Source organism: Salmo trutta, chromosome 10 (genome assembly GCF_901001165.1).
Source record: "Salmo trutta chromosome 10, fSalTru1.1, whole genome shotgun sequence".
NCBI lineage: Eukaryota > Metazoa > Chordata > Actinopteri > Salmoniformes > Salmonidae > Salmo > Salmo trutta.
The window spans coordinates 33,002,651-33,017,650 of record NC_042966.1 but is presented as its reverse complement, the minus strand read 5'-3'; positions in this window follow the sequence as shown (position 1 = coordinate 33,017,650).

Sequence of the window (15,000 nt, the reverse complement as noted above, 5' to 3'; positions counted from 1 at the left end):
TGAGTCTTCTGATTTAATGACGTATTCTTTACCTTGGTCAGTCTCATTCCAAACGTCGTAAATTGTTGGTTATCTGCACGAACCCAGTCTTCACTATGAGTCGTCCATACATCAATTGTCTTAAAATAATTGATTTACTAAACTAAATAATTCACAGAAATGCATAATCAAACAGATATGGTTACAAGGAAATTATAGGAGAATGTGCCCTAGTGGGCTAAACCGGCATGGCGGCTTGTTAGACAAAAGGGGGTGGGGGCAGCGGAGAAGACACTACAGAGTTGATAAATATTAACAATTGAAATGCTAATCCTTTGCACATGAACGCTCACTCATTCGTGAACAATTGCAATTAATATATATATTTACGCTCAGTGTGTCGTCGGGATCTTTGTTGAAAAGTTCTGTTCTGTTGGAGAGTTTTGTCCTCGCGTTCTCTCTCTCTCTCTCTCGGTTAGAATGGATATTTCAAAGTCACATTCATTAATGTTGTTATAGGTCAGATGTTTCGGCGGTTGTCGGTCTTCGCGTTCAATGATACCGAATTCCTAGCTGCAGACTAGTAATTAATATCAAAGACTTGTTCTTATTCTGTATCGATAGTCTAATAGTTTAACCACGTGGTCTGGTTAAAGTTCAATAGAGGGATGCATGGTCAAACCTATTGGCCAACTCGCAATGGAGTGGAGGCCTGGTGTGAAGAAAGTAACCCTTGGTGGGGGTTTTATTCGGAATGACAGAAAAGGTTGTCTCATGACGCCAGGTCTCGTCTGTGTCCCTGGGGGCGTGCCGATGACTTGGTAAAACTTTAAACAGAAAATACAATTCTCTCACATTAACATCTTACAAGCATCCCAACATATTCCAAATAGCTTTATCCTTATTCATTAATTTTATACAACCATTTAGATGTAAGTCTCATAGCTGAGGCTAGTATATAAACATTGTTATGGTAATATGGCCGTATTGTCTCTCATGAGTTTCACAAAATTGTACCAAACGGACCAGTTCGTAGCTGGATTCTTCACCGATCTTTTATACCTTTTCCAGAACATGAATGTTGTTCGGTTCTCCAATTCTGTGAGGTGGAAGAATCCTTTGTTCTCTATACTGTGGCCATGAGGAGAGAATTTCCTCATAGGAATTTACGACCGCTCTCACAGAGCCTGGTGTCAGAAGTATAGAGGTCGGGGGATGGTGCATAGAAAAGGCCTGGTGCAGAGGGAGGGGGGTCAACTGTGCTCGCTGTACCCAAAGAGGGCAACGTCATGACAGTGTGTATGCCTCCAAGATAGGGTTTGATTGACGACTGAGGGGAATTGATGGCAGCTCTACACCATAATGCACCTGCCTCATAGGTTGTGCTGGAGGCGTGTGGACATGTATGTTGGTGGATGTTAGTGAAGGGTCTCCAGGCTGAGAGCTTTATTGTTTTAGGTTGTTATTTACTTCCTTCTCTCTCCTTCTTTCTCGCCTTCTATCTCTCCCCTTCTCTCCTCTCTCCTTCTCTTTCTCTCCCTCCTTCTCTCTCCCTCCTTCCCTCCTCTCTCCTTTTCTCCTCTCTCCTCTCTCCTACTCATTCTCTCCTCTCTCCTTCCCTCCTCTCTCCTTTTCTCCTCTCTCATTCTCTCCTCTCTCATTCTCCTTCTCTCCTGTCTCCTTCTCTCCTCTATCCTTCTCTCATTCTCTCCTCTCTCCCTCTCTCCTTCTCTCCTCCTCCTCTTTCTCTCTCCAACTCTCCTCTCTCCCTCTCTCTCTACTCTCTAATTCTCTTATCTCTACTTCTCTCTCTTTCTCTCCTCTCTCCTTCTCTTTTTCTCTCCTTCTCTCCTCTCTCCTTATCTCCTCTCTCCATCTATCTTTCTCTCTCATTCTCTCTTCACTAAATATCTTCTCTCTCCTTCGCTCTCTCCTCTCTCTCCTTCTTTCTCTCCTCTCCTCTCCTTTCCTCTCTTTTCCTATCCTCCCTTCTCCTTTCTTCTCCTCTTGTCTCCTCCCCTTTCCTCTCCTTTCTTCTCCTCTCCTCTCCTCCCCTACCCACCCCTGCACTCTTTTTATCCCCTCTCCTCTATTCCTTCTCTCCTCTCAACCCTTCCACTCTTTTATCCCCTTTTCCTTCTCTCTCTTATTCTATCTCCTTCTCTCCTCTCTCATTCGTTCCTCTCTCCTCTGTCTCTCTTCTCTCTCTCTCTCCTTCTCTCCTCTGTCCTTCTCTCCTCTCAAATTCTTTCCTGTCTCAGAAGAGAGACTCTTCTCTCCTTCTTTCCTCTCTCCTTCTCTCATTCTCTCTCTCTCCTTCTCTCCTCTCTCCTTCTCTCCTCTTTCATACTCTACTCTTTCATTCTCTCCTCTCTCCTTCTCTTTCTTTATTTCCTTCTCTTCTCTCTCCTCCCTTTCTCTCCTACTCTCTCTCTCCTTCTCTCCTCTCTCCTTCTCTCCTCTCTCTTCTTCTAGCCTCTCTCCTTCTCCTTCTCTCTCTCCTTTCTCCTACTCTCTCTCCTTCTCTCTCTCCTTCCCTCCACTCTCTTTATCCCCCCTCTCCTCTCATCTCTCAATACCTCCACTCTTTTTATCCTCCTCCCCTCCCCTCCCCTCGCACTACCCCTCTCTCCTCCCTCTCCTTTCCCTCCCTGCCCTCCCCTCTCATTACCCCTCTCTCCTCCCCTCTCCTTTTCCCTCCCTCCCCTCCCCTCCCCTCCCTTCTCCTTATCCCTCTCTCCTCCACTCCCGACACTTTCATTCATTCTTTCATTCCTTTAGCATTGCGAGTGGTAACATGAGCCAAAGGCCACGATACACATCTTACACACACACACACACTCACGCACACACAAATGCACTCACTCACTCACTCACACACACACACACACACACACACACACACAAATACACACACACACACTCACTCACTCACACACACACACACATACATACCCAGACTGTGTAGCAGAAGAGTCATGCTATTATATCTTTATCTCTCAACGCTGGATGAAACCCTTCTGCTCTGTTGTTACCTCTGCAGTGTGTGTGTGTGTGTGTGTGTGTGTGTGTGTGTGTGTGTGTGTGTGTATGTGTGCGTGCCTGCGTGCATGTTTGTGTGTGTGTGTGTGTGTGCGTGCGTGTGTGTGTGTGTGTGTGTGTGTGCGTGCATGCCTGCGTGTGTGCGTGTGTGTGTGTGTGTGTGTGTGTGTGTGTGTGTGTGTGTGTGTGTGTGTGTGTGTGTGTGTGTGTATCCATGGAGCCCTCAGGGTTTGGTTTGAAATGAGATAATTCAGCTTAATGACTTATTTCCTGCCATCTGCACTTTCATATAAATAAATGTAGAACTGGGCTGGAGGATCTGAGAGGGATCATTAGTTAGGCTACGTGCTCTGGGCCTGAAATACAAGTACTAGTGCTGACATGAGTCAATCATTTGAAGTAGCATGACGGTCATTAGCACACAGACACAATGTTGTTTATTGCTATTGCATGTTTGCGTCGAGTTGCCAAATTAGTCCGTTTTATTCAGCTTCTGGGTTAAATATAGCTCCCTGAATCCTAGAGTAGAGAGAGAGAGATGTCCTGTGAGAGTTTTAGTTTATCAAAGCAGTTTTCTCTCTCATCAAGTCCTCCTCCTAACACATGGGAGCTCAGAGGAGAAGGACTAGTATAGTCTGTGTTATAGAGAGATAGATAGAGAGAGAGAGATAGAGATAGAGCGATTGAGATAGAGAGAGCTACATGGAGGAGAATTTCCTCATATCAAAATACTATGCTCTGATGATTATTCTACTGACAAGTGGGGAGTGGGGGAGAGGGCTCAGAGGTAGAGGAGAGCGGGAGAGGAGCGAGGAAGAGAAGAAGAGAAGTAAAGAGGAGACAGGTAGAGGAGATATGTAGAGGAAGAGATTGAAGTGTTAACTGGAGGGAGGAGAGGGGTAGAGGAGAGGGGAAGAACTGGGGGAGGGGAGGGGGAGAGGGGAAGACCTGGGGGAGGAGAGGGAGGAGAGTGGATGAGTTGGGCGGAGGGGGAGAGTTGGGGAGGAGAGGAGAAAGGAGAGCGGGAGAGCTGGGGAGAGGAGAGCTGGGGAGAGGAGAGGGGGAGAGCTGGGGGAGGAGAGGGGAGAGGAGAGCGGGAGAGCTGGGCAGAGGAGAGGGGGAGAGGAAGAGAGGAGAGAGGGACATCTGGGGGTAGGAGAGGGGGAGAACTGTGGTGGAGAGAAGAGTAGAGGGTAGATGGAATTGATTGGAGGAGAGGGGAAGAGATCTGTCTTTGGTACTATATTCTCCTCAGAACACACTTTTGTTCCGCTGTGGTGCAGGGGTTGCACAGCCTTTCCTCTACAGGTAACCAGATTTTCCTGTGTCCACCCTTCTCAGTCGTAAGTCTGTACTCACTGAGCCTGTACTTTGTCAAGGTTTTGATCAGTAACCATGGTCAAATAGTTTTCCACGGTGTACTGTCCATTTAGGGACAGATAGCACTGCATTTGACTTTGTGTTTGTGCTTGTGTTTCCCAATAAGTCATGCAGTTTTATTTTGACTGTGTTGTAATTTGGTTTACTCTGACTGATTGGATGTTCTGGTCCCGAGGCCTCAGTGTATTAGTAGAACAGGTTAGTGAACTCAGCCCCAGGACCAGCTGGATGAGGGTCCTGAGGCTTCAGTGTGTTAGTAGAACAGGTTTGTGAACTCAGCCCCAGGACCAGCTGGATGAGGGTCCTGAGGCTTCAGTGTGTTAGTAGAACAGGTTTGTGAACTCAGCCCCAGGACCAGCTGGATGAGGGTCCTGAGGCTTCAGTGTGTTAGTAGAACAGGTTAGTGAACTCAGCCCCAGCACCAGCTGGATGAGGGGACTCTTTTCTTTGCTCAGCTCTTGGCATTGCAGGGCTTGGCAATAATATGAGAGGGCGTCACTTAGATTTCCAAAACACAATTGCTCTTTTTTGAGTTTTTATTATTAGTGGATATTGGCCTAATTCTGCCCTACATGCATTGTTTGTAGTTTTCCTCTGGACATGTAGGAGAATCTTACAGAACTCTGCATGCAGGGTTTCAATGGGGTGTTTGTCCCATTGGACCCCACACCTCGCTGTCATAAAGTGCAATTGGTTCAATGACACATTCAATTAGTTTTAGCCAAATTTTAATAGGTATTTCGATTTGAATTTGCTTTTTAATGGCGTAGAATGCCCTGCGTGCTTTCTCTCTCAGTTCATTCACTGCTTCATTAAGGTGTCCAGTTGAGCTTATTTTTAAACCTAAGTAATTGTAGTGTGTACAGTACTCTATATATTTTGTACGAATTGAGAACTTTGGTCTAATTCGCTGAGATCTGGATCTTCTCTGGAAAATCATTATTTTAGTCTTTTTGGGGTTTACTGCCAGGGCCCAGGTCTGGCAGTACTGCTCTAGCAGGTTCAGCCTCTGCTGTAGGCCATGCTTTCTCTGGTATAGGCTACTTATTGTAACGAACGACATGGGCAAAATGCCTGTGATAAGTGATCGGTGTCTGTCTGTCTGTCTGTCTGTCTGTCTGTCTGTCTGTCTGTCTGTCTGTCTGTCTGTCTGTCTGTCTGTCTGTCTGTCTGTCTGTCTGTCTGTCTGTCTGTCTGTCTGTCTGTCTGTCTGTCTGTCTGTCTGTAAGTTGAATGCCTGTAGATTTGTGTTTTTATGACTGTGTACCCCTATTAATTATCTTAATAAGTAATTCATTAGACCAAAAAAAAAAAAACACACACATACACACACTTGTTGTACAAATCCCCTCCTAGTTTCACCTTCCATTGCTAAAGCTATAAATGTAATGATTCCCTCACTAATTGCACTGTGTTAAGGCCATTCCTGGCTCATTCATGTCTGTGGTCTGGTTAAGGTTTCACTAGGTGTCAATATAGATGGACTAGAAAAGTGAAAGGGTGCTGTGTGACTTAATTAAGTCGCTCTGGATAAGAGTGTCCGCTAAATGACTAAGATGTCAATGTAAAATGTGTGAGTGTGGGGCAGAGGAGCTGAGCTCTTGCTCTCAGGAGAGAGGTGTGTTATCAGATGGCGTGAAAGGCTTTTAAAAGCATCAGAAATGTGCCATTGCTAATGGACCACTATTAGAGCACAGACAGGACAAATTGCTGGCTTTACATCTCCCATGATGCACTATGTCTGACAGCTTGGGGGGAGGGTGCGATTGAAAGAGAGAGATGCAGACAAAGACGGGTAAGAAGAGAAAGAGAGGGGTGTAAAGGGGTGGGGAAGAAAGAGAAGAGGGAGGGAGGGAAGGTGAGGTCTAGACCTCTCTAGCGGTACTAATGTACAGTATGTTGTAGATAGAGGGGGGTGGTGGTGGTGGAGGAGAATGGAGGTAGCGGGCAGAAAAGAATGAAGGAAATGGCTTTGGATAATAAGCGAGTCAAGTCCTTATTTATTTCTGCACTGTGGTCACCGTGCAGAGAGTGAAGACATGAGAGAAACAGAGCACCCAGAAAACAGCAGAGTCTGCCGTTTACGTTGTTATTTCTCTGTCGTCCCTCAGTCCCACCACTTAACCAGAGAATTAAAACATCAGCACATCTGGCAAATTTAGGCAGCCAGGTCACCCGTGATATAAGTCAGTATTTAACGTCCATCCATGTCTGAGGACGCCGGGAGATGACCTGTAATCTGGCCACTAAGGGAAACAGTGAGCGCTATTACCTTCATTTTTTTTTTGCTAGAGCATTGTGAACAGGGAAAGTTGATGTGATACAAAGTTGTTTTGTATATTTTTGTTTTAAGCCTTTCCCAAACCTTAACCTTCACCTTAAGAATTTGGAGATAATGCCTGAATTTAACCCTAACCACTTTGACATTTGACATTTTGAACAGTTTCTAAATTTGATGTTTTAGAAACATGGCTGAACATCTACTTCTGACATGAGACTGTTTGAGCTGGTTGAATGTAGGACCCTGAACAGACACCTTGGTTGGCCAGGAGACGTTATGAAATGTCAGCCATGTCAATGGGACTATAGGACTTGATTTGGGGCAACAGACTGAAGTAAGACAATGATCTGATGTAAATGAAGAAAATCAGACAGAGACCAGACATTACACTGCATGGTGCTATTACAATTTTAATCTCTGCTAATCTACCCCTGGTACTAATATAATATGGTATAATCTCCAGACACAGGCGCCTAAAGCAATGCCTGATACAAACACATTACTTTAATTATGGTGAAGAAGGTTGGTAGTGATTATTATTGTAATGAATGGGGTGTTTTAAGCCGGTCAAAGTGTATTAGGGACAGATCAAAATTTACTGGGGGGAGGGGTGGTCCAAAATAGGGGAGGGTTATCCCCCCCAAAAAATTGTATTGTGAAGGTTTGTGTGATCTTTTATTGGGCGCAGGCGAGAGTAGAGTGTTTTTCCACAGGTTTACAGTCGCACTTCTGCTCGTATTTTCCTAGGGGTCATGTCAAAATATTTGTTATGTTGGGGAGGGGGGTGCATTTTTTATGACACCTTGAGTTGGACCAGCCCCCCGCCCCAGTAAATTTCAATCTGTCCCTTACGTTAGGAAGTAGTCATTAAGCGCTGACTGAGTAGTGTGTATGTGTGTGTATGTGTGTGTGTGTGTGTGTGTTTGGTGAGAAAGCTGGTCAATATGTGTGTCACTGTGTACTGTATGTGTAACGACACACCTGAAACACGTGTTACGTCATCGTTAGGGCGCTATAAAGCCCCACAGTGGAGGTTTCATAATACCCGTAAAGTCTAACGATTAAACAGGGAAATGGTTCCAAACACTTTCCACCATCACATAAGGGATTTTAGAAACACTTCAAATAAGGGCTGTGTTCTCTAGCTGACACCTTTGCTATCAAGTATTGTGTCAATTTAAAACTTCACAAAACAGTTCACAGAATTGTCCATTTAAATGCATTTTGCAAATGTATTAATTACTACATTTAGCTAACATTAGATAGTTAATCCATAGATTCTAACCTTTGCCTCGATTCAGTAGACTCGTCCAGATCGTCATGGCATTTGTAGTTCTTTATGATAGCCACATAAGCAGATAATAAGAATTACATTTTAGGGGGGTAAATACAGGTGAAAATATTGATAAAAGTCACCTTGTCCTAGCCAGATTTATACACGGTTATCAAAACGTCACACCAGGTAAGCTTACACGAAACACAGCCCTTATTTGAAGTGTTTCTAAAATGAATGGCGGAAAAACGATTGGAAACATTTCCCTGTTTGACCGCTAGGTTTTATGGGTATTATGACTCAAACTGTGGTACTCTATAGGGATGAACTGTGAGTGACATCACTAAAGAAGACATGGGGTAAATGTAGTCTCAAGCTATGTCTGACCACTTAGGTCAATTTAGAAGGACTCTTGAACATCGTCCTGTTTCTCAGACAGACACACATTTTACATTTAAGTCATTTAGCATTCGTTCTTATCCACTTACAGTAGTGAGTGCATAAATGTTTGTACTTTTTGCGTACAGGTCCCCCATGGGAATCAAAAACACAACCCAACTAAGCCACATGAGACCACACACACACACATGCACACACGCACACACACACACACACACACACACACACACACACACACACACACACACACACACACACACACACACACACACACACACACACACACACACACACACACACACACACACACACACACACACACACACACACACACACACACATACCCACACAAGGCAGGTAAATTAAGAAACAAAGGTTCTATGTGTTTTCTGACTAGTATGATGCCATTACAGCTTTTCATTCCAACATCAGAGAGCCTTTAACCTGGGGCTGATGTGCTGAGCGGTAAGGATACAGGTCTGTGATGTTCTGTTAACCTGGGCTGATGTGCTGAGCGGTAAGGATACAGGTCTGTGATGTTCTGTTAACCTGGGGCTGATGTGCTGAGCGGTAAGGATACAGGTCTGTGATGTTCTGTTAACCTGGGCTGATGTGCTGAGCGGTAAGGATACAGGTCTGTGATGTTCTGTTAACCTGGGCTGATGTGCTGAGCGGTAAGGATACAGGTCTGTGATGTTCTGTTATCCTGGGGCTGATGTGCTGAGCGGTAAGGATACAGGTCTGTGATGTTCTGTTAACCTGGGCTGATGTGCTGAGCGGTAAGGATACAGGTCTGTGATGTTCTGTTAACCTGGGGCTGATGTGCTGAGCGGTAAGGATACAGGTCTGTGATGTTCTGTTAACCTGGGGCTGATGTGCTGAGCGGTAAGGATACAGGTCTGTGATGTTCTGTTAACCTGGGGCTGATGTGCTGAGCGGTAAGGATACAGGTCTGTGATGTTCTGTTAACCTGGGCTGATGTGCTGAGCGGTAAGGATACAGGTCTGTGATGTTCTGTTAACCTGGGGCTGATGTGCTGAGCGGTAAGGATACAGGTCTGTGATGTTCTGTTAACCTGGGGCTGATGTGCTGAGCGGTAAGGATACAGGTCTGTGATGTTCTGTTAACCTGGGGCTGATGTGCTGAGCGGTAAGGATACAGGTCTGTGATGTTCTGTTAACCTGGGCTGATGTGCTGAGCGGTAAGGATACAGGTCTGTGATGTTCTGTTAACCTGGGCTGATGTGCTGAGCGGTAAGGATACAGGTCTGTGATGTTCTGTGTCACTGACTCAGACGTCATTATAATTCACCCAGATTATAACATTACTAATAGGTTTCTCTACCTTCAAAGTGACGTCTGGGAAAGGGGTGGCTCTGACAAATTCCATGGGGCCATTAAGGTTGAACAGGAACCTTTGGTGTGTCTGCATATGTGTGTTATTTCTCTGGCCTGTGGGTGCTGTCTGCTGCCAGGTTCCACAGCGGAGATCTGATAACCTCACGAGAGCCTGAGCCAGCAATACATCCAGGAGCCAGACACACACACACACACACACTCTCTCTCTCTCTCTCTCTCTCTCTCTCTCTGTGTATTAACCCAACGGGAGAGAAGGAGAGAAAGGAATGTTTTTACAGAGGCAAGTAGAGACTCTCTGTCTTCAGTGCATTTAGAGAGAAGAAATGTTTTCTTTCTCATGCCGTTTCACAGGCAGTTATCATTGTTTTCAGACATTGTGTTTGTTGTTAGTGTCAGTCTGTGTGCCAGTAATGGACTATAGTGGTCTAGTTGGCATTTATGCACTGTGAGATTTATTGTCAGAATAAATGGATGATGGGGACTCATTGGCCAATTCTCTGCTTTCTGTGGTGACTGCTTTCACATCAACATATCAACATTCCTACTGTTAAACACATCAGCATAACTCCTTTAGCATGTTTAAATCCCTGCACAGTCAATCAGAACTCAACTCAGAAAGAAAATGGCAGCTATGGCCGACCACAAAATATGTAAAACACTGCATTGGTGACACACAGAAATGTCTTGTTTGCCGTTTTGAGAATGTGTAAATTCAGAAATGTGTATTTGCCAAATTGAATATACTGCATCTCTGGCTCCCTGAGACAAGTTGACCCAGTCGATAAATCCTTAAAGAACACAGGACTTAGACTGTTACAGCTGACAGGGAGAGAGGGAGAAGAGAGGTAGAAGACAGGGAGAGTGGGGGAAGACAGTGAGAGTGGGAGAGGAGAGAAGGAGAGTATATGGAGAAGACAGGGAGAGAGGGAGAAGACAGGGAGAGGGACAAGACAGGGAGAGAGGGAGAGGAGAGGGAGAAGAGAGGAGTGAGGGAGAAGAGAGGGAGAAGAGAGGGAGAGGACAGGGAGAAGAGGACAGGGAGAGGACAGGGAGTAGAGAGGGAGAAGACAGGGAAAGAGGGAGAGGAGAGGGAGAGGAGAGGGAGAAGACAGGGAGAGCAGGAGAAGACAGGGAGAGGAGAGGGAGAAGACAGGGAGTGAGGGAGAAGAGAGGGAGAGGACAGGGAGAAGAGAGGCAGAAGACAGGGAGGGAGGGAGAAGATAGGGAGAGGACAGGGAGAAGTCAGGGAGTGAGGGAGAAAAGAGGGAGAAGAGATGGAGAGGACAGGGAGAAGAGAGGGAGAAGACAGGGAGAGAGGGAGAAGATAGGGAGAGGACAAGGAGAGAGGGAGAAGAGATGCAGAGGACAGGGAGAAGAGAGGGAGAAGACAGGGAGAGAGGGAGAAGATAGGGAGAGGACAAGGAGAGAGGGAGAAGAGAGGAAGAAGACAGGGAGAAAGGGAGAAGAGAGGGAGAAGAGAGGGAGAAGAGAGGGAGAAGACAGAGAGAGAGGGAGAAGAGAAGGAGGAAAGTTAAGAAGAGGGTGAGAGGCTAACTGAGTGGGAGGTTTGAAAGAGGGAGAGAGCGGAGGGAGAGAAGAGACAAAGATGGAGGGAATAGAAAAAGGACAGACAGAGGGACAAAGCATGAGCAGGAGGGAGTGTGAGAGAGAGTGGTTTTGGCAGAAGGAGAGCGAATGCATGGTGTAGGTCTCTCATTAACTCTCAGGCTTTACAATTAACGTTGGATATGCACACAAAAACACATCCCACCGACCCTCTGCGACCCTGGAGCCTAATCCAATCAGACAGCAGCACCGGGGGGCTATGTAAGTGCTGGCCAATTGTATTAAAGCGTGCTAACAGGATTATGGGAGGTTTGTCATGCTGATTTTCACTCCAACTACACACACGGGCTCCCTAGTGGCGCAGTGGTCTAAGGCACTGCATCTCAGTGCTAGAGGCGTCACTCAAGACCCTGGTTTGATCCTGGGCTGTATCACAACCGGCCGTGATTGGTAGTCCCATTTGGCAGGGGTAGGCCGTCATTGTAAATAAGAATTTGTTAACTGACTTCCGAGGTTATTCCACGGGACGGTTGAGCTAACGTAGGCTAATGCGATTAGCATGAGGTTGTAAGTAACAAGAACATTTCCCAGGACATAGACATATCTGATATTGGCAAAAAGCTTAAATTCTTGTTAATCTAACTGCACTGTCCAATTTACAGTAGCTATTACAGTGAAAGAAAACCATAATAATACATTATGGCCTTTCTCTTGCATTTCAAAGATGATGGTCCAAAAAAATACAAAAGAACGGTTGTTTTTTTTCTTTGTATTATCTTTTACCAGATCTAATGTGTTATATTCTCCTACATTCCTTTCACATTTCCACAAACTTCAAAGTGTTTCCCTTCAAATGGTATCAAGAATATGCACATCCTTGCTTCAGGGCCTGATCTACAGGCAGTTAGATTTGGGTATGTCATTTTAGACTAAATCTTTTTTTTTAAAAGGGGCGGATCCTTAAGCTAAACAGAAGCAGTCAGGCAGCCAAAATATATATCTCATCAACACAACTTCAATACATAACCACAGAAACGCTTTTGTTCTCCATGGATTCATATCAAACTAAGTGTTGTCTTTGCCTGACAAGTTTCCTCCAGTGCCTGGTGTGTCATCTCTGTCTATCTCCCTGATGTGTGATAAGGCTACTAATCAGTCTTCTCCTCACCTTGCCTCCACCTCTCTGCTGCTAACAGACCGTGTTATATCACGCTACTGATCTCCACACACTGCTGGAGCTGCTCATGACATCTCCCTCCAGACACAGAGATGAGACAAGGTTTTCAGCACAGGGGAACACTGCGGTGTGTGTTTGTGTAGGTGCACAAGCTTGTGTGTACATATGCGTACAGGAGTGCAAAGGTGTGTGTGGGTTTCTCCTGCAGTGAGATGAGAGATGAGAAGAGATGAGATGGGAGATGAGAGTTGAGAGAAGAGATGAGAGATGAGATGAGAGATGAGATGAGGGATGAGATGAGAGATGAGATGAGAGATGAGATGAGAGAAGAGATGAGAGATGAGATGAGAGATGAGATGAGGGAAGAGATGAGAGATGAGATGAGAGATGAGATGAGAGATGAGATGAGGGATGAGATGAGAGATGAGATGAGAGATGAGATGAGAGATGAGAGATGAGATGAGGGATGAGATGAGGGATGAGATGAGGATGAGACGAGGGATGAGACGAGGGATGAGACGAGGGATGAGACGAGGGATGAGATGAGAGATGAGATGAGAGATGAGATGAGAGAAGAGATGAGGGATGAGATGAGAGATGAGATGAGAGATGAGATGAGAGATGAGATGAGAGAAGAGATGAGAGAAGAGATGAGATGAGAGATGAGATGAGAGATGAGACGAGGGATGAGACGAGAGAAGAGATGAGGGAAGAGATGAGAAGAGATGAGAGAAGAGATGAGAGAAGAGATGAGATGAGAGAAGAGATGAGGGAAGAGATGAGGGAAGAGATGAGAAGAGATGAGAGAAGAGATGAGAGAAGAGATGGGAGATGAGAGACGAGAGATGAGAGAAGAGATGAGAGATGAGAGATGAGATGAGAGAAGAGATGAGACGAGAGAAGAGACGAGAGAAGAGACGAGAGAAGAGATGAGGGAAGCTTCCAGTGCAGGAGAACAGGGACCAGAACAATGCAGTGCAACAAAGCAGTGTAACAGCTTCAATGACTGAACAGGAGAACATGGAGCAGCGTAACAGCTTGAATGATTGAAACCTCTATGCTTTATGGCCGTGGCTCACTATCTCACTGTTACACTGCCAGGCGGGATAGAGAGAGAAACAGACAAAGGGAGAGACAGAGAGAGATAGATAGCAACTGTGATAAAAGATATAGAATCGTTTTTTTAAAGCAACATGGCTGCCTGTATGTTTCTGTTTAAAGCAACATGGCTGCCTGTCTGTTTGTTTAAAGCAACATGGCTTCCTGTCTGTTTCTGTTTAAAGCAACATGGCTGCCTGTCTGTTTCTGTTTAAAGCAACATGGCTGCCTGTCTGTTTCTGTTTAAAGCAACATGGCTTCCTGACTGTTTCTGTTTAAAGTAACATAACTGCCTGTCTGTTTCTGTTTAAAGCAACATGGCTGCCTGTCTGTTTCTGTTTAAAGCAACATGGCTTCCTGACTGTTTCTGTTGAAAGCAACATGGCTGCCTGTCTGTTTCTGTTGAAAGCAACATGGCTGCCTGTCTGTTTCTGTTTAAAGCAACATGGCTTCCTGACTGTTTCTGTTTAAAGCAACATGGCTTCCTGTCTGTTTCTGTTTAAAGCAACATGGCTTCCTGACTGTTTCTGTTTAAAGCAACATGGCTGCCTGTCTGTTTCTGTTGAAAGCAACATGGCTGCCTGTCTGTTTCTGTTGAAAGCAACATGGCTGCCTGTCTGTTTCTGTTTAAAGCAACATAACTGCCTGTCTGTTTCTGTTTAAAGCAACATGGCTTCCTGTCTGTTTCTGTTTAAAGCAACATGGCTGCCTGTCTGTTTCTGTTTAAAGCAACATGGCTTCCTGTCTGTTTCTGTTTAAAGCAGCATGGCTTCCTGACTGTTTCTGTTTAAAGCAACATGGCTTCCTGACTGTTTCTGTTTAAAGCGACATGGCTTCCTGACTGTTTCTGTTGAAAGCAACATGGCTGCCTGTCTGTTTCTGTTTAAAGCAACATGGCTTCCTGTCTGTTTCTGTTTAAAGCAACATGGCTGCCTGTCTGTTTCTGTTTAAAGCAACATGGCTTCCTGTCTGTTTCTGTTTAAAGCAACATGGCTGCCTGTCTGTTTCTGTTTAAAGCAACATGGCTGCCTGTCTGTTTCTGTTTAAAGCAACATGGCTTCCTGACTGTTTCTGTTTAAAGCAACATGGCTTCCTGACTGTTTCTGTTTAAAGCAACATGGCTTCCTGACTGTTTCTGTTTACTGCAACATGGCTGCCTGTCTGTTTCTGTTGAAAGCAACATGGCTGCCTGTCTGTTTCTGTTGAAAGCAACATGGCTGCCTGTCTGTTTCTGTTTAAAGCAACATGGCTTCCTGACTGTTTCTGTTTAAAGCAACATGGCTGCCTGTCTGTTTCTGTTGAAAGCAACATGGCTGCCTGTCTGGTTCTGTTTAAAGCAAAATGGCTTCCTGTTTCTGTTTAAAGCAACATGGCTGCCTGTCTGTTTCTGTTTAAAGCAATATGGCTTCCTGTTTGTTTCTGTTTAAAGCAACATGGCTTCTTAAGA